The sequence below is a fragment of the Dermochelys coriacea genome, chromosome 2 (genome assembly GCF_009764565.3).
Source record: "Dermochelys coriacea isolate rDerCor1 chromosome 2, rDerCor1.pri.v4, whole genome shotgun sequence".
NCBI classification, from domain to species: Eukaryota; Metazoa; Chordata; order Testudines; family Dermochelyidae; genus Dermochelys; species Dermochelys coriacea.
Genome location: NC_050069.1, coordinates 138,010,746 through 138,034,151, shown reverse-complemented (window position 1 = coordinate 138,034,151; position 23,406 = coordinate 138,010,746). Strand labels below are relative to the sequence as shown.

The following is a 23,406-nucleotide window of genomic DNA, read 5'->3' as shown; positions in this document are numbered from 1 at the left end:
TTTGTTTCTTCTTTTCTTCACCTCATTAATTTCTTCTGCTTGTTGGATGTATGGATTTGTTTCTACTCCTCTTCCAGCTTGAGTACTGTACTCAAGGCATAGAAGCTTATGCAGAATTTGTTTGTGGTGGGGTATACTACCCCTTTAAGTGATAGTCTGGAGCTCACAGCCAAACCAGTGCAATCAAGTGGCACCCTGCACCTGTCCTTTGGACTTGGCTATCCAAAAAGGAAAAGGAGAAGAGATGAGAAGCCTACAGGCCACAGATCTGGGCTTTAGAGACCTAGTCTTTCTGACCACAAGTTTGGTTGTTCTGACTCAAGGATCTGAGGTAAGGGTTCATTGAAGTGGATTAAGCCAGTATACTAGGCATGGAGCTGCCTAAAATAGCCAATGGAAGATGCTGATGTGGGGAGGGTGTCTAAAGCCCTGTCCCTCTTGTGGAGCTAGGCACCTAAGCCAAGGCTGTAGGGAGGCACCTATCACTGCTTGTGATCCACAACTGGGAACCTCTCACCAGGGGTCAGGTGGCTTAGGTGCCTAAACCACTTCTTGGAGGAATGGATTAGGTGCCTGCCTCAGTACACACAATATGGCTGGGGGAGGTGGTGCCTCTACCCCCCCCCACCCATCACTTTTAACTAGGTGGTTGGAGTATTTGCCTGGCATGTGGGAGAACCAGGTTCAATTCCCTCTTTCTGCTAGAGGGGGAGAAAGGATTTGAACAGGGGGCCCACCTCTCAGGAGAGTGCTCTAACCCCTGACCTCTGAGATATTCTGATGGGGGGCGTGTTCCCTCAATTTCTCCTGCTGAAGTTATTCTGCTGTAACTGGAGAAGGGGGACTCCAGGCAGGTGCCCTAACCATTGATGACAGAATCTCTCTCTCCTGCGATGACTGAGGATAAATACTTAAATAGTCTTGGGAAAGAGAGAGAGGGATTGATTCTGTAGTTTAGGTACCTAAACTGCTTCATGGATCACACCCTATGTGCACAAATTAATTACCCCTATGATTTTTAGGACATTACAATTAGAATAGGGAGTCAGGAACAAATAAGATGAGGATAAACAATACTTTATTCCTGGAAAGGATAGGGACAAATTAGAAAATGGTAAAGAGAACAGGCAAAAGAGTCAGGGGCATTAAATAAATGAGGACCCAACCAATTCCACAGCAGTGAACACTAAATACACACAAATTAAATAAAAATAACAAAATGCCCCCCCCCCAACTGATTGGTAAAGTTGGGGAGAGATGGTGTCTGTTGCTGGGATGCTGTTAGCATGGCTGGAGTGAGTCCCTAGTGGTCTCAGTCCCAAGCTTGGTGCAGGACAGGCTTGCTGGGTATAGTCCCTCCCCCACATTTTTGTGTGTGTGGAATGGGGTGTTCCTGCTTGGCCATAAATCCCTGGCTTCCAGTGCAGGGAAGGCCTGTTGGGAACATCAGGCAGGCCATCCTCTTGGGTCAAGAAACAAAATGGAATCTTTGGTCCTAACAGAGAACAACCCAGGTGCTTCTGCTGCTGCAGCCCAACATCCAGCAGCTATCTCTGTCTCTCCACACTGTTCCCTGGCAGCCGGCTCCATCTCCCAGCTAAGCTGCTTCTCCGGAGCCTGTCAATTGGCCTTCTGGTCCGGCCCTCACAGCAGAGATGACCCATGCCTGGCGATGGTGTGGAGGGACAGTAAGGGCAGTGTGTTACTGAGCATGTTCAGTACAAGCCAAGCAGCAAAGCGGGGAGGATGTGACCCTGCATGCCTGCACACATACCTTGCCTCTGCTCTGCCCTCACAGGCTGTTGATGTCCCTCAAGCACAAGTGAGGCAGACAGTCTTAATTGCAATTCCAGTCTGAGTGACCAGCTGGGAGCTGCTTGTCTCAAGCCTTTCCCTGCTTCCCCTCCCCCTTGTTGGCAAAGGGGCTATGTAAGAATGCCCACTTCAAGCAATGTTAGGACCAAAGTTCCCTCTAATTTTTGACAGGCCATGTGGGCCAAAAATGTCTTCCTTGCAAATTTTTGGCAGGCCTTGTGCGCAAAAAAATTCTTCTGTGCTAATTGTACTTCTGTGCAAATTTTTGTGCGCATGGGGTCTCGCCATGTGCGCGGGGTTTAGGATCTGTGTGAATGCGCACATGCGCATAGCTTAGAGGGAACAGTGGTTAGGACCAAAGTGTGCAATCTTTACATACGTAATCCCAATGGTTTCCTCTCCAATGCTAGATCCAATTTAAGTGACAATTTAATGTGCAAGAAGCTAACCGGGTTGGACTCTGACTATGTCAGATATTTCATCATGCTCATGCCATGATAATTGCATTCCTTAGAGACTGTACTATTGACAGTGTCAGTGGAGAAACTTGTATATGCAAGGGACTAGGTCATCTCAGCAGCAGGCCTGCAGCTATCATACTCCTTTCCATTAATAGAAAGGAGAATGACTAGTGTTCTAAAGTGGGAAGGCAATAGTTAACCAGCAGGGCCAGGAAACTGGAAACTGCTAGCCTTCCTGGAGTAGAAAAGAGGAGGTAACAGCCTGAAGTGGGGGATACTGGGAGTGGTTGAGCCAATGCTGTGTGACTGGAACAGTCAAGGCTTGCCCGTTGTCCTTGACCTAGGAGCTTCTACAAACTTCACAGTAAGTCCATTCTGTTTCTTTAGTTAAAGCTTTTCAATTAACCTATAAGGGGAGAAGTGTTCAGAAACTATACATATAGCTTGACTTAAGGGTTGCAGTTCCCTCTGAATAGAGGAGGGAATATATTTCAGATACTATATTTTGTGTATTACCTCATGCCTTTTCTTGGGTCCCAATCCTAAAAGTGGAGGAAGAGGTCCTGGAGAGGCAATAGAGGGTTCTGTGAAGCACATGTTGGTTGCTGCTGCCTTTCTTTAGGGCCCACACTGACCACTATCCTTTCCCCTTAGTAGTAAGAGGTGACTGGTGGGGAATCTGCTTACTGTATGATACATTCTACATCTTTTGTGGTGTAGAGTTCTTTGCCTATCTTAATTTTTGTTACTGTGTATAAACAAGTACAGACATATTCATTTATGGGCTTCATGGTCAGTTTATGTCACCCAGCTCTGTCCTGAACCCTGTAGAATGCTATCACGGCTGGGACTGTGAAAACCCATGTGGGGAATGAACTTCCCAGGCTAATCTCTGGCTCAAATAGGACCTTCCAGTTAGGAACACCATTGCAGTGGGGTAAGGCAGGGCTGCAGGACCCCTTTCAGTGGGGCTACAGAAAATGTTTATTGCACTAAAGGAATGAATTCTAAGGCCTAGTCACTGTAAGGCCTGATCTACACTTGAAAGGCTTTGTTGGTATGCTATGCCTGCAAAGCACTCCTACTACAGTCACAGCTTTTACTAGCAAAACTGTGCTTTTGCCAGTATAACTTGTTCCAGCCCCAGTAAACACAATAAGTTAAATTGGCAAGAGCACAGTTTTACTGTTGTAACTGTGTCTATACTAAGGACATTTGATGACACAACTGTGGTGTCAGAGTAGCAGCCGTGTTAGTCTGTATTCGCAAAAAAGCTTATGCTCAAATAAATGTGTTAGTCTCTAAGGTGCCACAAGTACTCCTTTTCTTTTTTACAACTGTGGTGGTCACAAATCGTACCTCTTCACACCCCATCCAACATAGCTGTAGTAGCAAAAATTTTTAGTGCAGACCAGGCCTAAGTTAGCTTGATGGAGAATTTTGAGGACCTGCTTTTTGGGTTTTTGTCTCACACTGCTTCCCACATTTGGTCCTTGGTATAAGGAAACCTATGTTTCTCCCTTAATGGGTGGGTGTAACAGACATGTAAGAGAGCACAGCAGCAGAAACCAATAGGGTTGATGAGTAGCATAGTACAAGCTGGCCTGGCATCAGGAGGTCAGAACACACAGCAGAGTGGCGGTGGCGGTAGGGTGACCAGATGTCCCGATTTTATCAGGACAGTCCCGATTTTGGGGGCTTTTTCTTATATAGGCACCTATTATCCCCCGACCCCGTCCCGATTCTTTACACTTGCTATCTGGTCACCCTCGGTGACAGCAGCAGCATCTGAAAATGGCTAGGAGATGAGGTGCCTCACAACAATTTGAGGAGAGGAAAATGAAATTATGTATCTTCCCTTATTGATTCTGGGGTCTTAGCCAAAACAGCGAAGAATCATTGTGAAATGGATGATGGGTATATTACAAAGTTTAAATCCAGACACTCATTGTCTGGAATCTTTCCATTTTACCTTTAACATTAAATTTGATGTACATACTCCTGCATGTTGGGCTTGCCAAACCGAGATGATATATTTGTGTCATTAAGACAATCCCTGGTGAACATCACTGTTGTACAGCATGTATGATAAAACAATGAATATGCTAGCATATTTCATAGTAGGTAACAACATTCTGGTATCTAAACATGATTTATTAGTGTTGTATAGTTAAAAATAAAAACTTCTCTAATATATTCCTTTCCTATGCAAAAATTTCTAAAACATTCCAAGAGCTTGGAAGTATTGGTAAGCATTTTATTTAAAGTTATAGTATTGCTTTTTGATGCCTTGGGCAGATTGTAGCACCAATTCAGTGTATCAGTCAGAGTTGTATGTAGAATGCCATGATGTTATGAAAGTTGCTTGTTTTAGAAAGAGAAGAATGTGCTCTTGGCTTCTTGCAGTTACTGAGAACTATTACAAAAATTTTCTTTCCCTTTTTGGAATGTGTATCCCACATTTGTATAATATGGAAGTGGTTTAAGTGAATTTTAGGGTGCCAGAATAACAATTTGTACTTTTTACAAGACATTTGCTTTATAAAAATATTGATCATTTGTGCTTCTATGGCGCCTTCCATACATAGATATCAAAATGCCTTACAAACATCAATAAAACCTCACATTATTCCTGTGAAAGAGGCAAATATTAACCCCATTTTACAGAGGGGAGAAACTGGGGTACTGGGGAGTGAATTAAGATCAAGAAGAGAGAGATACATGATCATTCCTGTCCTTTCTGTGCTTGAACAATTAGATGTTTGTGCTTTATTCAAGTTATGCAGCTGGACCTAAATGAAAAAAGAACTTGGCTCTTACTAAGAGGATCTAGTCTATCTAATTTGTTTGTATGGGTTTAGAGGACAATGACAACTGCAAAACCAAAAATGGATATTTGCATGTGAATGTTGTCATTATCCAAGGTCTCAGACATTGTTTCAATAAGGTTGTGTGATTATAATCTTGGGGGGGGGGGGGAAAGGGTGGTTTAAAAGTCTGAGTTGAAAGCTGGAGAACATTCTTCTCCTAGGAGTGAATATTTTGGATATTCGTTACAATCACATCTATATATTTATGTTTGATAAATTTAATACAAAACTCCCCTAGAAGTTGACTTCTTTTGGCTATTTTTCACTATGCCTTTAACTCAAAAATGGCTTAATGCCCATTTCTCCGCTGAATGGACCAGCGTTTAATCTATACGATAAATGGATTCCCTTTTTTAAAAAGATATACTTGCATATGGGGATTGGATGGGTTAGCAGGCTGTTTAATAGTCTACCTGTCCTTTTGCTTCTAGGTCACCAGTTCAAATACAGCCAAAGTTAATACTGACCTGCGTGAAGGCTGTTTGTTAACTACATAAAATACATCAGGTGCCAACCTAAAAGAAATTCAGAGCAAACAAATGCAAGAGTTCACTTCATTCTTCATGGTACCCTAGCTCCTGAAAGAGACTAGGGTTGTCAGTTCTCCTAGAAAAAGAGGTGGGAAGGGGAAGTTAAAATTTAAGTTCCATGGCCCTTCAATAACTGAATTTCACAGTGACTGGCAAATGAATTTTGGCAGACAGGTTCCCAGTCAGAACAGCCATTCGGTTGTCCCTAACAAAATGGATTCCGCTTGTACAGATAAATTAGTGCTAGAAATGATATCCAGAGGTGCTTCTTTGCAATTCCTCTCGAATCCACTATGGAAGTTCCTATTGCCTCTAACACCAAGGAATTCCCAGAAGTGTGAAGAAATCCACCTTATCACTCAGCATCTCTTGTGAGATGAGAGCCATTTACTTTCTTTCTTTATCCAAGCATTTCTTTCGGACCTAAAAAATGGGGTGATCTGGGAACAGTGCTGTATTTCAAAGTACTCAAGTGCACAAAATACCTCAGATTTTGGTTGGAGAGCCTCTCAAAAATCCTCACACCTCTGTCTTCGGAATATTTCATGACATGACTCCAATCCCAATCAGACTGGGACATGGAAAATACCTTGAGTTCAGTTACTGGGAGATCCCTTTCATTTCTCTTTTTTCAGCCAGTCCAAGAATACTTACCACAATATTGACTAATCTGGTAACTCCCTTCAGAATCCAGGTTGTAGGACTGTATTTAGTTTGGGGTGACACTTTCCTCAAGGGACAGTGAGAAAAATAATTCTTGCACACAATTGAGATGACAATCTATTAACTGAAACACAATCTTATGATAAACTTTGAGGTCAATATGCACCTGTGTCAGTCCTTTCTCCTTCTGGGAATTCAGATTGACATGTCAGTTTATCAGAAGAGTGTTTCTGTATCAGGAGAGAATAATCAAATCAGATGAAACAAAACCCAGTCCATCCAATTCCTACTACTCCTTCTTGGGAAGCTGGTCTTCTTGTACACGGAATGGCTTCCTTGGGAAAAGCTTTTCTTGAGGATACTGCCATAGTGCATGCTGAACCATTGGAATCTGGCCTAGTCATTGGGACTCACAGATGAGTACATTGGGACTGCCTACCAATGTGAATAACTTCTACAACTCTCCTGTGTGGAGAATGAGCTTTCCAAAGGAAAACAGGTATTCAAATAAAGAGATAAATACTGCAACTTAAATCAAGTAATTTAAACTGGACAATCTCTAACACAAGCCTCACTGAAACAAATATTTCCAGAATAGATTACTTTACTTTAGTGGTAACAATTAAGTATGTCAGGACTTCAAAAGTGACTTAATTTAACATCATAATCAGGTTGTTTAATTTATCAAGATGTGATTAGCTCGAACTTGTCTACCTCAATCAAAGCTCCCACACAAGTGTTCATGAACAAGGCCCTGTTATGTCTAATAGTTTTGTTCAACTTCTCCTACATATACTATACTACAATAATTCCCTGCTTTTAAATTAGAACATACTAATCCAATGAGCTGTGAATGTATGAAATGCCACCTGTGTAAAATCTAAGCATACTATCTTCTTTATCAATTGAGTTGCCTCTTAGTAATTGGAAACTGAGCCTAATCATACTCTGACTTAAGAAAGGCAATCATGTAGTGATTTTGTAATCCTGGGATTTTGGGATCAATTCCACTTTGATCTTTTTGGATCCCAAAATACCTTATTTTAATAGTGGTATTTTAAAGTAATTTAGTCATTTGTTTTATTTGTTTCATCTTGGTTAACTTAAATATTGGTGTTTGGTATTGTAACAATGTTGAAACAGAAGATAAGAATTGAGATAATAATGGGGAATTAGTCCTTGAATTAGTTAACCAGCAAGTTTTATTTAGCCATAAAAGCAACTCCCCCCAAACCCTGTAAAATGTCTTTTTTTTTTTTCTCTCTTTAAATTTTAGCTCTCATTTTATTATCTTAAACTCTTCAGGGACTTTCCCCTACATTGCACATTAAAGTAGTCACTGATCATGCTTATGGATGCCTGAGCCTAATGACTATGGATAAGAGGTCCATAGGAAACAGAGCTCAGTGATTCATCACTCAGGTCCAAATTAATCCGTAGGGTAAAACCACTAACTTCAGTGGAGCTAATCAAGTGTTGAATTTGACTGTCAGTCTTGAGCATTATTTGATACACAAGGTGCCAGCTGCAGCAGCAGCTTCCTAACTCAGGGCTCCATGATGCCAGAGGATGTCATAACATAATGGGGTCAGACATCAGCGGCAGGTTAAGACCATGTGACCTTCTTACTTTGCATGGAGCTCTTAGTAGTTCACATTTCATCACTGCAGAGTTGCAAGGTTTCTATATTTAATAAGTATTGCAAGTTCCTGAATAACTGAAAAATTTTAAAAAATATATGGAATGCATCACAAAAACAGCTTGTACTTTAATATTTTTGACAATTGAATCTTAATTATTTATTGTTACAAAAATATACCCCCGCACATTATGTATTACCATAAAGTCTTTGTAATACGCAATTTCACTTCAGCAATCTGTTACCAGATCTCTCCACCAATTAAGAAGAGAGTGGTTGTCCTGGAAGCTAGCAATTGCTGACCATTACCACATGGTGGTATCCCAACTCCCCACATTCATCACCTGTATTTAACATAGAAAATCACTGTTGTAATAGTGTGTGGCATCTATCAGAGAGCATTCACTTCTTAATAGCAGCCACTCAACAGTCATTTTTGTGTGTCTGAATTAACATGTGCAGATGGAAAAAAAAGCAGATTAATGAGGTTCTAGTGTAACTGCCATTAAAGTATCTCTGCTGTTCAGTTCTGTTTTTGTGGAGCAGCACATGTTGGGGTGTGCATGGTGGGTGTTTGTTTTTCCTTTTATTGCTATACCACACTGGTTTTCCATGCTTATAATATTCTCCATGGGCATGGGAGTAGGGAATAAATCAGCAAGGGAACATTTTGCAGTTATAGACATTGATGCCTAATTGGATTTGATGATTTACTATAGCAGACAAACCACTTCATTAGAGCTTTGTGCAAAAGTTTGTAAACGTCAGCCTCTGAGAAGCTATTATTTTTGACAATGTATTGGAGGGTGATCTGTTACTCAAAGTAGTCTAATATCCGTTATCTATCTCTGGCTTCTGGCTCTTAAGAGGGCTCAGGTGAGAGTAGTTTCATTATTATGAACAACATAGTTCTACTATGATGCTTTGATTTTGTGTTTGTGTAGTCCTTTGACATTCCTGCTCCCTGACTTCGGAATATCAGCACAATTTGCCTTCTGAAGCCTGGTCAAAGATTTATGTGACTGATCTTGAATTCCTTGTGCACCCAAAGCTCTCACTGAAGTCATTGGGAGTTGTGGGTGTACAAGAAATACTAAAGAGTCAGGCTCAAGTTTTTCTCTGAGTACCCTCTTAACAAAACCAGAACTACGTTTTTCAGAAGCAGATACTTACTTATCTGGTCTACCAAGAAATATACTTGTAATAAGACTGAAAACTTAAGATCCCCTTTTCAAGAACAAATCCTTTGAAACTAAAAACCAAACCTCCTTTCACAGAATATAAGATCTCATATCTATCTTCTGGTTGGTAGGCATTGTAAACTGTATATCCAAATCCAGTTTTTGTGGTGGGTTTTCAACTTCCACTAGACTTGGGTGCAGAACTAGGAATGTTATTCACTGACTCCATGCCTTGATGTACCACTAGACTTGTCAGGAGGATGAGAGTTAGCAAACAAAGTAGAACGCTTGATTTCATCGTTATGTAATCATTGAATTGAATTCCTTCTGGGTGGTTAAATAACAGTGGTAAACTACAGTTCCTGTACAGTTATCAGAAAGCAAAATATAGGTAAGGATGTGATTGATGTATTCCCAAGAAGCAAATTCTTTCTCTAATACACAAGAGTAAATTAGCGCTGAGTCTTCAGGGCTGGCCTTACCATGAGATGAACTGAGGCAGCTGCCTCAGTGCCAGACCATGTGTGTGTGGCGGGGGGGGACGCTACTAGCTCGCAGAATGTAGAAAATTGTGTCTGCTGCTGGTGCGTACGTATTCTGTCTGCTCTAGATGCATAGAGATAGTGGAGTGCTGTGCTAGAGGAAGGAGGGCACAAGGGACATATTGGGCAGGCAGGAGAAAAGGTGAGAGGGAATAACAGAAAGCAACAGGAGCTGCAGGGAGAGAGAGGAGAAGGAGCCTCTCTAGCACCCCCAGGAGCCTGGACTGATTAACACCAGCTTCTCAGGGAGCTTCCTGTTTCCTGCTGCTTCCCTGAACCCACCTGAGGAGAACAGGCAGTCAACTGAAGTAGTAGGAGCCAGTTCAGCCCTTCAGACACTATCTTCCTTCACTCAGGCCTTGCTACCAGCCTGCTTATTTGTTCCCTTCAACTGAGTGTTGAGAGAAGCTATAGCTGGCACAGAACAGCAGTCATGAGTGAAAGAAGAAAACACCCTTCTGGGGCAGCATTCAGAAAAAGAAAGAAAGCAAAGGAAGCTTTTCTATATAAGCAGGAAGGAGCGCTCCTGAGATACATAGACACAAATGTTCATGGTGAGCCTTCCGGCCCCAGTGAGGACATGAGCGGTGAGGGGATGCCTGATCTTCCAGTTAGTCAGAGTGCAGGTGACCTGACAGCTACTGCAGCATCCATATCTCCATCTCAAATGGATGTAACCATGCACATTCCTGAAGAAAAGTGTAGATCAAAGAAGAGAGTGGTGGAGGGGCAAGAAACAGCTGCTGCTGAGTTTAGTTCCTTAAGTCTTGATGATCCAGGATTGTGGATCCACTTGAGCCTGAGGGACTTCCTTGTACTGCATGGGCCACAACAAGTGAAAAACTTCATGTTCCCCAAAGACAATGAAAATAGAAGTTTCCATCCAACACATTACTGGCGTGAAATCCCCATTGGTGACAAAGTTGAGAGGCCAGGGCTTATGTACTCAGAAACCCAGAATGCTGCATACTGTTTTTGTTGCAGACTCTTCCAGTCTAATGTTCCAACCACATTAGGTTCTACAGGAACAAAGGACTGGAAAAATCTGGCATGTCATGAGAAGGCAGCAAATCACCAGAGAGCATTCCATAGGTGGAAAGAGCTTGAGATGAGACTAAGGTTAAAGGCCACCATAGATGATCAGCATCAAGAGAAGGTTGCATCAGAGTCTCTTTACTGGCAAAATGTTCTGAAAAGGCTCATTGCCATTGTGAGAATGCTTGCTACCCAAAACCTAGCACTGCGTGGCACTTCAGATCAGCTGCATGTGCCAAACAATGGAAACTTCCTTAAAATTGTGGCGCTGATGGCTGAGTTTGATGCAGTACTCCAGGAGCATCTAGAAAGAGTCACCACGCAAGAAATGTACACACACCACTACCTTGGAAAAACAATTCAAAATGAGATCATACAGTTACTGGGAACAAAAATCAAACAGAAGATTATGGCAGATCTGAAGTCAGCAAGATATTACTCTGTTATTCTAGACTGCACACCTGACATCGGCCATAAGGAACAAATGACTTTAATGGTGCATTTTGTAATAACAGAACCTAGTGAAAATGTCCCTGCAATGGTGACTGTCAGAGAGCATTTTCTAGAATTTATTGACATTGATGATGCTACAGGAGCTGGTATGACAAATGTGCTTCTTAAAAAGCTGGAAGATACAGGAATTGCAATAGCTGACATGAGATGTCAGGTCTACGATAATGGTGCCAACATGAGAGGAAAGAACAGAGGAGTGCAGGCACGGATCTGAGTTAAACCCTCAAGCTTCTTTTGTCCCATGCAATTCTCATGCATTGATCTTGGTGGTCAGTGATGCAGCATCAGCTTCTAGTGAGGCTGCTGATTTTTTTTAATGTAATTCAAAGCATCTGTGTATTTTTCACTGCATCAACTCATCGATGGCAAATTTTGAAGCAACAACTGGAAACATCCTCTCTGACACTGAAACCACTGAGTGCCACATGATGGGAAAGTCGAGTGGAGGCGATAAAGCCTATCAAACACCAAATTGGGAAGACAGATGATGCCATAATTGCCATTATCGAGGATAATACTATGACAGGAACTGTTCATGGGAGAACAATGGCAGAGGGAAATGGAATCACCAGAAACATACATAACTTAAAATTTCTGTGTGGCTTAGTGTTGTGGCATGACATACTGTTTGAATTAAATGTTGTAAGCTAGAGACTCCAAGGTGTTGATCTTGATATATCTGGAGCAATGGAACAACTGGACAAAGCAAAGTCATACCTACAGTCTTACCAGTCAGATGAGGGATTTCAAAATGTTCTGAAGTTGGCAGAGGAAATTCACACTGAAGCTATTTCCCCACCCATTCAAGAATACAAGAGTCACTGAAGAAGACATTTTGATTACGAGGCACAGGATAATCCCGTAAGAAACCCCAAACAACAGTTGAAAGTTGAATTCTTTAACCAGGTACTAGATTGTGCAATACAGTCAGTTGAAGAACGTTTCATACAGCTCAAGGAACACAGCAGTATATCTGGGATGCTGTATGATATTCCCAAACTCCTCACTATACCTAAAGACCTATACCAGCAATGCAGGGCACTAGAGACAGTGTTGACGCATGATGACATGCATGATATTGATGCGAGTGATTTAGGTGATGAACTGAAAGCCCTTTTAAGATACATTTCAGCAGGATCAACTCCAAAGGTTGTTCTGGAATATATGTGCACAAATAAGATGATCACCCTCTTTCCAAATGCTTTTGTTGCTCTGCGCATACTTCTAACACTTCCTGTAACAGTTGCCAGTGGAGAACGCAGCTTTTCCAAGTTGAAGTTAATAAAAACACATCTACGCTCCACAATGACACAGGAGAGGCTGGTCGGCCTTGCAACCATCTCAATAGAGCATGAGCTGGGCCAGACTGTGGACCTTCAGGAATCAGTTCAAATCTTTGCAACCAAGAAGGCATGGAAAGCACCACTTTGATTATTCAAACAGATAAAAATACCAGTGTTTGCAATGCAAACAAGAAAAATTACATTTTGCTGTTCAAGCGTTGGAAAGTTAAGTCATACTTAAAATTTTTGAACAAGGCATTTTAAGTTGTTAGTTCTCCTTTATTGGGGAAGATAGCAGAGCAGTACCATGAGAGGAATAGAACAGGAAGAAGGAAGAACTGAGACCTTTCAAAGTTTTGGCCCAAGCGAGGGAGCATGGGGGCGTCATTTGAACTCCCCACCTCAGGTGCCAAACTGTTGTGGGCCGACCCTGCATCCATATCCTAAGTAAAAACCAGCCTTATTAGTCACTACATTTGGTTTTCTATTTGATCACTTTTTCTAGAGGTCTGCACCCTGCTTGCTTCATTCGTGTGGGTAGTGTTGTTTAAGTTTCATGGGATTGCTTCAGGAGGAGTCATGGCAGCTAGATCAGGCCCCCAAACCATTGGACTAATATTGATTTTGTCCATAATTATAAGTGTGTGATGTCAGCTTGCACAACACATCACATAAATGCAATGTGTAATGATAAACAATTAATACAAGTCACCTCAGTAATGAAAACCTAGTTTAAAGGGTGAATGATTAAGGTAAGAAGTGCAAAAGGAGAAGATGGTTTTAATCCAAGTAACACATGAACACACAAAAGTGAAAACATTTGGAAGCGAGAAAGGCCTGTTTAAAGCTTGAATTTGGCTACTGGTTACTGATGATGGTATTAAACAATACATAAAGCATTTAGAGATTCAGGGCACATCTGCAGGTTACCTCAGTTTACATACTGTCTTTGCTTGATGGTGTATACTCTTCTTGTAATGAAGCTTTGAACTGATTGAATCCTATGAACTATGATTGAGCACCTCTTGAGTGGAAAGTGATAATCTTTGCATGTATCCCTTTTAATGATTTGGAGGGAGGGATAGAGCACTGAGTGGAATGAAAAACTAACGCTTATTTTATATCTTATGAATTTATAATTAAGTTTGTGCTGAAACATCATCACTGAATGAAGTTATCTCACTCATCCATCTGGCCCAAAAGAAACCAGGCAGAAATTATGCCAAATCTGTATCTTAGCAAAGCACACACTAACAGTAACAATATGTTTACCTTTTTATGCATAAGTGACAAACTGCTGGTAATGAAAGGAGGAATGAAAAACCTGCATGATTACTATACTTTCAGCCTTTTTCCTTAAGATGGGCATCAGCTTCACATAAGCACAGAGGAGATTGGGCGCACAGGCAATGTCTCATGGATGACGAAACAAAGGCAGAGGATCTTTCCGCTCTGTTTCTGCTCCTAATATGATTGCCAGAGTAGGCAAAAGAGATAATGTACCAAAATCATCAGCAACAATGCTGGGAGATTTGTCGATTATGTGATGACCGAGGATAGCTTTCGGTGTTAGCTGCCTGGCAGCAAAATCCGAAAAGGAGAAAGTGCCTCCTTTGCAGATACCAGTACCTAGTACAAACCCAGTCTGAGGAAAAAGGAATGATTTTCTGTGTGAAAAGCGTTTGGCCAACACATAGATTAATGATCATTGACGTTTAAATTTCAAGGAACTACAGTGTGTTGCTAGCTGTGTGATTCCTATTCCACTGGCCAGCCATGCAGCTAAAACAACATGCATTTCTTTACAAATTTAGGGGTTAATATTTTATATGTGCCAATGTCTGTTTGGAACAAATTTTTGGGGGAGGTGATATCAATCTGAAGTGGCAGCCGTTCAAACTGGATATTGTGAAAATGAGCATTGTGAAAACATCAGTGTCATTGACCATTTTTTTGGTTATAATTCTGATGCCACTTGAAGAACTGAGAGTAGAAATAAGCAGTGGCAACCTTGGTTTAAAAAAAAAAAAAAAGGCAGCACAGGTGCTGGGCTAATGTAATGGTGGAACTCAGTGGAAGTTGGGCACCTAGCTCCTTTATGTTCATTTGAAAATTCCAGACATGTATCTTCAGCACGAGTGAAATGTTTTCTGAGACCAGCACAGTGTAAGGAGCCAGTCCTGGCTGTTTATATGAAAACTTTTTATATAGGTACAGATTGTGCCTGGTCCTTATGTGGATGAGCAATGAGTGGGGTGGGGAAAAGAGGCCATAAGCAGGCCCAGATTAAAGTATGCTCACTATAGGTTTGTGCTTACAACATTAGTTCCTTAAGTTATGTGGTAACATGGGAATCTGAACTTTCATTTAAAAATAAATAAGGTTCTAGCCCTCATGGTTGGGAAGAAAAATTTGCAGGGGTATAGCCTTGGCTTGTGTAAATTGCCAAAGTGCCAGTGAAGTCAATGGAGATATGACAGTTGGCACAACTTGAGAATCTATGAAAATATGAACATAGTGTAACTGATGCAGACACTTGCCTGAGTTTGCAGGATGCCTGAGAGAACCGGTCAGAAACATGTGAAATGCCCCATGAATCTCAATGGTTGTTAACTCCCAGACTTGGTGCTTTGGGAATCCCCATCAATTCCATCCGGCAGAGAAGTCTGCGTGGTAGGAGAGTGGAACAGGTTCCATCCACCAAAGAAAATAGACTTCAGCCATTGAAATAAATGCTAGGGTCCCCTTTACTGCCATGCCTGCCTCTCTGGGGTGGGCACAGGGAACCCCTGCAGGTGCCCCTCTTGTTCCCAAAGAAAAGGGGGAGAATTGATGCTATTCCTGAGACAGATTCCTGTCCTCCTGGCACCTCTACTCCATTTGGGAGGTGAACCCATGGAATAGGACCGTACCTGTGATGTGGTTTGCCCAGGTCCCAGATTGCCCTAATCTAATTTTGAATTCAAGGAGTCTTCCTTCCTCCCCCACCTTCTCTTTGTGTGGCCTGTACGAGGGCCCATCAGAAATCCAGTCCTATACTTAGGTGAGCTCAGGTGTTGATTCCTCCCTAAAGAGAGTAGGTAGGAGGCAGGGCCATATCTCTCTTTCCCCCTAAGCACATACTACCAGAGTTGGCTGGCTATGTAAGGGGAGTAAACTGTGCTCCGCAGTGGGGTATAGTAGCTGACCCTCTATTTCTGGGAGGCATTCTACCTCCCTAAGCCTCCTGATGCTCTCCTTTGGTGGAGTGACTCTGTCTTTTTCCCCCACCCCACAACATCTTGCTCCCAGGTACAGCTCTTGATACAATATAGCCCACAATTGCCAAAAGCAAAGACCTATCATTACATTACCATCGTATAGATTAAATAATTTTAAAACACAGGAGGTACTTATGTTGCTGCCTAACTACACTATTTAGGAAGGGGAAGGAAGGTGTTAAATGCCAAGCAATGGACACTTCCATATAGGCAATTTTCGATGCTGGACTGATGACTTTCTGACAGAGTCCAAATTTATTCTCGTGTGTCCATAGACAGCGAGGCAACAGTCACAAAGGGTAACTTTCAATAATTTGTGCCAGAGCAGCCCACACTACTCTAGAAAAGAAGCTGCTGGTTCTGTTTTTGCAATTTTAAAAATACATTTATAGATCCTAGCAGGCAAGGTACTTTGTTTGGGTATGTGACTGCAATATGCACCTCTTGTTAGTTGTAGGCACTCAAATACTGAGCCAACGACCTGGAGTCAGGGAGTGTGTTTTCTTAGTGAAGTTGACAGGGTTCATTTCCGAAATATATAAATATTTTTAAAAGATCTTCCTTTGTAGGGTTGTTACACTTCCACTTACAGGTATAAATAGCTGCTCATCAAGTTAGAAAAGAAGGGCAGAATTTGACTTGCAGTTACCCCCATGCAACCCTGGTAACCTCAACCTTGTACCTAAAGGCTGAAAACAAACCTGGAATGAACCCTATCCATAATGAATTATGCATAAGAAAGGGAGAATTCTGGTGGGTTAAATTATTAATCAAGATTTTTATATGGCCATTTACTGCACATCAGAGACTTGTTAGAAATGGCAACTCCCAAGGATCCCAGGTCTTCCTGTGTTCTTGATTCTTTAACTGAATAATGGGAAAACATCTGTTTGTTTTTTTAAAAATAATATGGATAATTTTAATAAGGATTCAACGATTCTTTCATTACAATTAATAGCACAGTCCAGACTGGCTATCATGTTGTTGGGAGACAGTCAGATACTTGGAGCACTCCACCTGAGATTCATACCTCATACCTGAGAGATACAGGTAACTTGCAATAACCGTATGTTCTGCCACATATAGCTCATTAGATATAACTTAGCCTAAGGATAATTACACACAGTATATAGGAGAAGAGGCATGTGGGAAAGACTCACTTGGCCACCTTGAGATAAGCATCTTAAACATTTTTTAAAAAACCCTCTATAGGAATACGGCCAAATTTACTATTGGCCTAAGCAGGAACAGTCCCCTGCAAGTTAATGGAGTTGTAGCTGCTTATGGTAGTGGTGGATTTGTCCCCTGGAAACAACAGCTGTGTGACCAGGAACTTCTTAGTGCCCTCTGGTAAGGGGGTGCATAAAGGTTACAGGGATTTCCTGGGTATGGTATTTACATTCTAATTCACCCAAATGGTATTACTTTTACTAGAGACGTCATGTATCATATTGGTCATCAATATGCTTTCAAAACTCATGTATGGATGTTGTTTAAGGAGTAATGAATTTGAAAATGAAAAATTATGTTCTTAAGGTATGTTCTAGGGACTGGTCACAAGGAAAGGTCAGAAACAGCTTTTCTGTCAGACTAGCAATGCTTATCTATCAGTCTGTTTATATGTAAATTAAGTATTGTCTAGTTCACAATGGGCCTCCATTTACCAGTCTGAACTGAATGCTAAGGAAGGATTATGAAATCTTAAAAGACAGAATAGTAGTAGGAAGAAGTAAATATCGGGGTGGGGGTACTCTATTAAAGGTTTGTTCTGGTACCTTTTGGGAGACAAAGAAAACACCCTGTCATCCTTCACCTAGTAAGTAAATGAACAGTGAGTTTGCTTCATGAAAGAGGAGTCTCAGCCAGGCTAGGCTGAAAATGTGAGATAAGCCTTTTTGGACAGCAGGTTAACTTGTTAGTTAAATTTAGTTAATACAAAGCATGTTATGATTTTGTTTTATATGTAACCATTAGTTTCCAATATTCTTATTCACTGTCACTTGAAACTCTGTTCTTTAATGACAAACTTATTCTTGTTTTCACTATAAATATATCTAAGTGCTGTGTGTTCAGCAGGGCTGAGTTCTGAGGTATAACTAGTTAGCTGCAGTGTACTGTTCCTTCAGGAGCAGCAGCCTGGTAGTTCTGTGAGTGTTCAGCGGATAATGGCGGGGACACTATAGGGAATGCTCAGAGGATTTGGGGGCTGGTGTGTGCCTATTGCTACATGCACAGAGAGATCAAGGCCTGCAGAGGCTTAGAAGGTGGTGCTTGTGTTGCCAAAGGCTGATGGTTTCAGGGAGCTGATCCACAGCAGGTACAGACAAGTCTCCCTCACGCTCAAAGCAGTGGGTGGTAAGGTGCCTTGCAACCCTGGGTACCACTGGGGAGCATCATGGGCTGATACACTGAAGAGAATAAATGAAGCTGCCCTTTTTACAGGGATAATATTTAGCGGCTACAGGAGTATGATCATTAGGTAGAATATGCTTCTCCTTTGGGGTGTAGGAGAGGAGAGAGAAGAGACTAGTCCATTGCTTTCCAATGTGATAAACTTCTGGGCAGATATGACTTCCTAGTTCTCTTATTAAGGGACAGGTTTTGAGATGTATTCTAAGATTTAGTAATCAAGAAGAGCGGTGAGGTAGCATTGTCCTGTCTGATTTTATGATAAAGTGCAGATTTCAGTTCTTCATTCTATAGAAGATTATATGACCGTGAATTTCAGTTACAAATATTGTTATGCCAGATGGTATAAATAGTGCTTCTCAACTGGTGGGTCAGAATGTCTGGGAGGAAGGTGGCTCAAGAAAGGCATTTGAGTCCTGTGATGGGAGAGGGTATAAACCCCACACTGATCACAAAGGGGTTAAAGAGCTGCTGTGGGAAAGGTTGGCCCCAGCTCTCCAGCCCTGTCAATCATGTCAGGAGCGGAATAATGGTTTAAAAAGTAGGCAGTTCCAGTCAGTTGCTGTGCAGCTCTGGGAGAGAGCAGAGAGCAGCTCTATAGCTCCCAAGAGAGACTCCTGGAAGGCTTCCAGGAAGCTGCCTTCAAGAAGGGCACACTGATTCTACAAGGAGACAGCAGACCTTGGCAAACTGGCCAGGTTTGGCAAGGCCCAAGGCAAGCCTGCAAGCAGTTGTTAGAGCTATAGTCAAACCCTTCCAGGGTTAGGGAATCGGGAAACTATACTGAAAGGACTAGGGGAGTGGGAGCCGGGACCCCATCCCCTTCAAACACAGTCATATTATTCAGTTCCAAGATTCTTGTTTATGGGGGGTGGCCTACAGATTTTGCAGCATCCAAAAGAGAGAAGGTGCCCATCAGTTGAGAACTGTGAAAGGTTCATGAGGTGTTTGAAAATTTTATTACAGTCTAAAACAAAGAAAATCTCACTCTGCCACTCCCTGCACAAACTTACCCTTCAGGGTCAAGTGTTCTGTCAACATCTTGAAACACCCACGCACACATAAATCATGCAGATGTTATCATTGTGACTTTTTTATTCTTTTATAGTAAATGTAGGGGGTCATGGACAGTTCTGATTTTGAATAACCTGAAAAGGCTGACAGACGTGGGTGCAATGAATTTGTAGCTGTGTAGAGTACATAAAGGTACCATAATCAACAGTTCACTTATCTGTGTGGTAGTAGCTGAAACCAACATCCAGAGTGTAAATATTGAATTCTTAATAATTATTACCGTCCAGCATATGCAGTAACAGGAACAAAAGTAGTAAACTCTTTGACACTGAAACCACGGCTCCCGTCCAAATGGGCTAGTGATGCCGCTCTATTGGTACAGCCAGCAGAGGTCATTAACAAACATGCCAGAATGGAAATGCCTGATACATTCCTTACAACCAAGTATAATTGTATGGTACACATACTTGCAAGGCATTCCTTCATAGTGTCTGTGTAAACCAAGGCACATATGTGAATTTTAAGTATTTTCCCCCTATTTTTCCTGCAAGCTGGTTAAGAAAAACAGTCTAGAAGTACAACAAAGGGTGGGAGTGTGGGTGTGGAAAAAGTCTTTACTCCTCCTGAAGGTGCACAAGTGTGGAATACTTTCTCCATCATCACCAAATGGCCCAAGATGCATCTTTGTGGCATTCTTCTGAGTAAAGCTCAAGACCTTTTTGTTTCCATTTTAACATGCTTTCTGTATAATTGTTGTTTCTTGTATGGTTTTGACGTAGGAGAAAAGAGGAGGTGATGTTATTACAGTTTCTTTCAGCAGCTGATCTGATGATGTTGTCTTGTTGAGTAATTTTGATATGTAATCTTAATAATTTGCCAAGAAGCTTTTGGCCAATTGGCACTGAGAATTAAATGTTCTCCCAAATGAAGGCTGGTATTAAATGTTTGTAATGGTTATAAAAGATCTAAACTTCAATTGATTGATTAGCTATCATTTTAGTCACATCATTTGCATTCCTATTGTCTTGACAAGTCAAGGAGCTGCCAGTGGGATAAAATCTTTCATTGATTACTCTGGTGTAAATCTGGAGTAACTCTACTGATATCAATAGAGGCATTACTGGAGCAGATTTTGGCTCTTTATAAATTATGCTGGAGTGAAACAAGTTTCCAGACTGACACACGTTTTTTTAAGAACAAATCTAACAGGAAAAAAAGCCTGCCCTTTTAACAGTGATTGGCAAAATCTGCTGTGTGAAAACTTTAAACAACTGGGGTTCAGCTGCTGAACCCAACTTGTTTTTTTTTCCTCTTGTGACTAAGTGGTATTGTGGTGAATAAATGGTATTGTCAGTAGCACAGCTGCAACCTAGGAAATGGGCTGAGACCAATTTCAATTTTTGTTTTATGTCCTCAGGCCAAACTTATTTTCAGTTACTTTTGGTTTGGTCACATTTCAGAAACCTTATTCCGTAAGGGTTCTTTCCTGTCTTGAAAACCTCAGTCATCTAAACAATAACAACACCATTATAAACTTCTCCATCCCTAACAGAGATAGCTACAAGTTCCTTCTGAATCTGATAAAGTTGAAAGCCTGGTATTGCACAACAGGACATGTGAAACAGCTTGCTGGAGCAGCGTGCAAACATTGCAGCAGAAATACAGCTTTAGGCCCTATGGTGATCCCTGAGCACTCTTGTTACAGTAATTCATAATTAAGGATATAGAGATGTATGAAATATCTGTCCTATCTACTGCTATTTTGGAAATAGGATTGAATGTGTAAGATGATTGACTAGGGGCATAGGTAATAGGATATGGAGCCTTCTACTATTCTATTCTGTTTCAAACTTAGCCCAGATCATTCATGTCTGAATGACATGACCACCTGCTGGCCTGTGTAAAATGAGTTGGTGACCTCCGTTCAATTCCAGTGGGAAGATGTCCAGATTTAAACTACTATTCTAGCTGGCACCTGGGTTGGCACTCCGGACAAACTTGTAGCTTTTGATTAATTTAGAGTGCAAAATGCATAAATCACTAATAACAGTTTCTTTTACTGAGGTGGCTAAGTAAATGTATTATAGGAGATGAGTTTGGTGAATCACACATTGAGACATGAGAACTTTATTTAGTGCTTAAATAAATACAAGTAAAATAGAAATAATAGGAAAGCAATATCAGTATAGAAAAACAATCCCCTGCACTGTACATTTTCACAACCTACTGGAGAATTATCAGAAGTAAGTGGAGAAGCACCATAAGTGGGAATGACATTTCAAATTTTTATCATCCTCACTCTCTTGAGATCTAGTGATGCCTTGGGGAAAAAGCTGGAGCAGATTTGTACCCACTCTGCCTAGGTTTTCAGCAGACAGACCTGCTTTGCTAAAGTGATCAGTTTTGTCTGGTTTTCGGTTACAATTCACTTTAGTATTTGAATGGATGAGTAATGAAATTTGTTATCCTTATTGTATGAGTTTAAGGGCAGCAGAACTGTGCTTCTTATGCCCTGATTGAGGGTGTCGCCCAAAACTGATTCTCGCTTGTTAAACAGCAGGTAGGGATACTAAATCCCACTGAAGATGAGAAAGGGTCAGGGACAGGTATTCCTAATTGGTAATGTGGACTCTGCCTAAAAAGTCGTAGACACCATTTGACCCTATGCTCTCTAGTGTTTACAGACAGAGTTGATTGGACTCAGTTGGGTGTCCTGGTTTCTGTTCATCACTGATGACCAGCTCTATGGGGTAAGCCTTAGACATGGTATGGGGGCAGTGACAGACAACAAAGAGGCAGCAACACAGAGGTTCCCTATTATCCAGTTAAATCACTAAGAGCAGGACTAAGTGGGGGAACCTTAGAACACGACATTGTAGAAGTTTCAGTGAGCAGCAAGCAGCACCAGCAGTGATAGCAGCAGAGATGAGCAGTGGCAGAGGTGGCAGCCCATGGTGGCAGAGATAGCAGCAGCAACAGTGAATCAATTGCAGAGGTGGCAACAGCAATGGAGGCATTGCTCGATGTCTTCCCCCCCCCCCCTTTCAGGGATGGGAAATGAACCCATTGTGAATGCATCTCTGAAACCTTGGTCTTTGTTGACTAAGGACAACCAACTGTGAGTGGGGTGCTTCGGAGGGAAAGGGGATTGGTTTGTTAAAAGGACATTTGCTCAGACTTTTGCACTACAAGGTGAGAAACTGAGGCATAGAACACTGCCGAATGTACTGTAGGGTTGGGTTTGCACATGGTCACATGCTTTTGAATGTGGTTGTGTTGTTTTCCCAAATTAATGCTGGGTTCCCTTTTCCTTTTTTTATAAAAGTTATCTTTTGTTATGCATAGACTCAATGCTTAAGAGTCGGAAATTGTTGCCTTTACTGAGGGGTGCTGTTTAGATTTCCCAGATTACTGGGTGGGGGCTTGAACTGGTTCTCTTTTGTATTGTTAAGAGGTGCCCCTAGATATTGAACTTGGCCCTTGTTGCTTCCAACTTCACCTGGCGGAAGGGTTAAACATGATTTTAGTCTCTTGTTCTGTACATCCAAACGTGTCCAGTGACCATATTTAAATTGCCCACCAGCCTCCTGTTCGTATGTGGTGTTCCTGGAAACCGTAATTGGGGTTCTGATTGCTAATATAAGCTATGTGTGTGAACACTGTGATGATACATTTCCCAGTACATTAAAGTGGTTAATCTCATGGTTACACGTACCAAAAATCCCCTAGAATTTTGTTATTTTGTACTTTTGCAGTGCTCTTGTTTATCACACTATACATATTACTAATTCTTCTAACTCCAGGTCAAATATTCATGCTATCCTTACGCTAACTGTTAGGCTCCATTAACTTTATTAGGCCTCACACCTGTGGTAAAGCCTATTTTCATTATTATACCTGTGTTTCTTCCTGCTTGCATTACAGCTTTAATATTAGCTTATGTACGTAAGAATAGCCATATTGGGTCAGATCAATGGTCCATGTAGCTCAGCATCCTGTCTTCTGACAGTGGCCAGTACCAGATGCTTCAGAGGGAATGAATTGAACAGGGCAATTTCAAGTGATTTATCCCCTGTCGTCCAGTCACATCTTCTGGCAGTTGGAGGTTTAGGGAAACTCGGAGAATGGGGTGCGTCCCTGACTATCTTGGCCATTGATAGACTTATCCTCCATGAACTTATCTAATTCTTT

At 41.5% G+C, this 23,406-nt stretch overlaps 1 long non-coding RNA gene across 1 annotated transcript in view; it reads left to right on the top strand.

The window, feature by feature from the left end:
• Positions 1–202: 202 nt before the first annotated feature.
• Positions 203–23,406, top strand: part of LOC119851467 — a 64,767-nt gene continuing 41,563 nt past the window's right edge. The window contains exon 1 of the long non-coding RNA XR_005291251.2: positions 203–331. This is a non-coding gene — a long non-coding RNA (uncharacterized LOC119851467). The remainder of the gene's footprint in view (positions 332–23,406) is intronic.